Consider the following 3,536-nt stretch of genomic DNA (forward strand, 5'->3'; position numbering starts at 1 on the left):
AAGGGGATATGATATAGATATATAGGAGGATATAGAGATGATAAGATAAAAGGGTAGATTAATCAACTTACTTTTAAAGAACAACTTGTTTAAAATGTTTTACATTGGTATAGATTTTAGTTTATGTTTAAAATGTTTTACATTGATATAAATTTTAGTTATTGATACAAACTTGAAGTTAGTTTTGTTATACTGTATATATATATATATATTTCTATTCTTGTTTGAGGTATTATGTTTATGTAACTCATTTAAAATTGTAATGGAAAATTAAAAAATAGATTAATAATTAGTCATCTATGATAATCATATTTATAGCCATGTTAGTTAAGTCTTCTAGGTATACATAGATATATTTCAGATAGATAGGTAGTCTTTAAACACTTCAAAGTCCTACAGAATATGGCATTTAAAATGTTTAAAAAATTTAGACATTCTGAACAGTGAGACATGTCTGCTCCTGACAGCACTGGATTTACTCCACAGAGGAGGATGGGCATCAAAGACACTCTATATGGAGTTTATCTTCACCTTGGCAAAAATAGCCATTTGGATAAGAAACTGTTCTTGCCTGGACTGTTTGATCAACTGGACATGCAGGACCCATAAGAAGGTGACCACTGAACTTTGCTTGATAAAATGGTCCTTCAGGTTCCTGCTTCACAGAGGAAACTGCCAGACATTCTACAGGACACAGAAAAAAGTAAATAAGAGACTCTAGGCCTGTGGGCTGAAGACAAATGCCCCAACTTTACATGAGAACTTTGGATAACTGTCCAGGCTGTCAGCTGCCTCTTTGTTCCCTGCAAGACTCCCGAAAGTTGCTTGCATCCTTCTCCCATTTCTCAGGTATTATATCCTTCTGAGGTCTTTGATGTAGTTAAAGACTAGATACTTACAATTTTCCTTAGTTATGATAAAAGATAAGTTAGATATAAAACCTTAAACTCACAAATATAAAATAGATAGGATATCTTCTTTAATATTGTGACTGTAATTCTTGCTCGATAATTGTTTTGTTATATGTAATTTTACCATGTTAAAGTTAAAACCTTCCTTTTAAAAAAAAAAAAGGAAAAGGGGAAGTGCTGTGGATATCACTCTATATAAATAAAACACTGATGGCCAGTGACCAGACAGGAAATATAGGCGGGACAAGGAGAGAGGAGAATTGGAAAAACAGGAAGAAGGGGGAGAGACACTGCAGCCACCGCCAGGACAAGCAGCATGTAAAGATGCCGGTAAGCCACCAGCCACGTGGCAAGGTATAGATTTATAAAAATGGGTTAATTTAAGATAAAAGAACAGTTAGCAAGAAGCCTGCCATGGCCATACAGTTTATAAGTAATATAAGCGTCTGAGTGATTATTTTATATGTGGATTGTGGGACTGTGGGGCTTGGTGGAACCTGGAGAGAAGCCCTCCGGCAACACAGTATCAGTATTTTTAGTTTATATTTTATAAAGAAAGAAGGTGAACTGTTGTCCAAGTATGCAATTTGAATGCCAACTAGGGAGCCAGAACCCACATAGCTAAAAGCCCCTGCCTTTTTCTGATCATGACACTGGGGTTTAAATACATATATACTTGTTCTGTATAGCCAAAATGTATACTGTGCACATCCCAATTTTTAAGGATCATCAACCATAAAATATTCTTATCACCAAGTATGAATTTCCTAATATAGTCAATAAAAGAAATAAAGTTTCCAGCACCTTAAAGCTGTAGGCAGAAGGATCAGGAATTCAAGGTCTTCATCAGCTACACAGTGAGTTTAAAGTCAGCTTAAACTTCATAAAAGCCTATCTCAAAAAATAAAAATTAAAATGAACAAATAAATAGGATTCATTAGTATTTATTGTCTTTAATAAAGAATAATATTAAGCCTACTCAATGTCACAGAAACGCTAATTGATTCAGCAGCATGCTTGAATTTACATTAGAAAAGCAAAACGCCTTGATTATTACTGCACATTAATGTTGTCCATATTCTAATCATGGATTTAAGCATCACAGATGTTCATATAAATCTGAATTCTTAACAGTGATTAACATTTTCAGAAACGTGTATTTTCAAGAACTTGAAAACTTCAGTAACTCATTCACCAGAAGACATTATACAAGACTTATTCTGAAGACTACATGTGTGTACATAACAGAACATTATTACTTTGTTCTAATATTTACATCTTTTTATTCAAACAATGTCAAGATATGCTTGCATTAAAAGGTAGCCTTTCCATGCCAAGCAACTCACTGGTATATGTAAGAGAAATGTACCACATTAAAGCATTAGTTTGGAGTGGTGTTTAGACATACACTTTACAGTGTTTGATGTCTGAGTCCTCAACTCACTCAGCTTCTCCTGGAAATCTGAAAGAAGAGGAGGAGGAGGAGGAGGAGGAGGAGGAGGAGGAGGAGGAGGAGGAGGAGGAAGCAAGCAAGCAACTTTGATTGATGGCCTGAAAATAAAGACCAAGATACTGTAAGCAGCTGCTACCACTTTTATGTCTTCTGACAATTACAACATAAGAAGCCTTTTTTAGGGCTGTGTCTTAATCACTGTTCTATTGCTGGGAAGAGACACCATGACCAAGGTAACTTACAGCAGAAACATTTAATTGAAGACTTGCTTACAGTTTCCAATTGTGAGCCCATGCAGGAACATGGCAGCAAGCAGGCAGGCATGGTGGCAGAGCAATAGCTGAGAGGTTAAATCTCATTGGCAAGTTGGAGGCAGACAGCCAAAGACAGGGCCTGGCATGGGTTTTTGAAATGTCAGAGCCCCTCCCCTCCCAGTGACATACTTTCTCCTACAAGACTATAGCCCCTAATCCTTCCCAAAAGAATTCCAGTCACTAGGGACCAAGCATTCATAAATGTGAGCCCTTGGGGGCCATTCTCAGTCAAACCACCACAGGGCTGGAAGGCTTTTCCCTTATTCGATGGCTAATCATTGTGGTCAACTTGGCTACATCTGGAATCAACCAAAACCCAAGCAGCTGGGTACACCTGTCAGAGATTTTTTTTGGTTGGATTATTTGAGGTCAGAGGATCCACCGTAAATCTGGGCCATACCTTCTGGTGGAAGCCCACATAAAAGGACATGGAAAAAGGAAGTTTTTGCTTCTTGCTTCCTTGCCCACACCTCACTGGCAAGTTCATCTATCCTGTTCCTGAGCCATTCTTTTACCAGTGTTAGAACCTACTTCTTTGGGGTTCCAATGTTGACTGAGAACCGGCAGCTTTCTAGGACCTTCCTGGGACTCCAGCACCAGGACAAAACAACTACTGAATCCTTGACCTGTCAGTCAGGAGATAGCCATTGTTGGACAATCTGGGCTTCAGCCTGTAAGGTATTCTAATAAGTCCCATATAAACACACACACACACACACACACACACACACACACACACACACACACACACACCATGATAGAATGAAATACATATTATATATATATATATATATATATATATGTATATATATGATGGAATAGAATATATGTATATGTATATATGTATACATACATTTC

Source organism: Peromyscus maniculatus, chromosome 15 (genome assembly GCF_049852395.1).
Source record: "Peromyscus maniculatus bairdii isolate BWxNUB_F1_BW_parent chromosome 15, HU_Pman_BW_mat_3.1, whole genome shotgun sequence".
Lineage (NCBI taxonomy): Eukaryota > Metazoa > Chordata > Mammalia > Rodentia > Cricetidae > Peromyscus > Peromyscus maniculatus.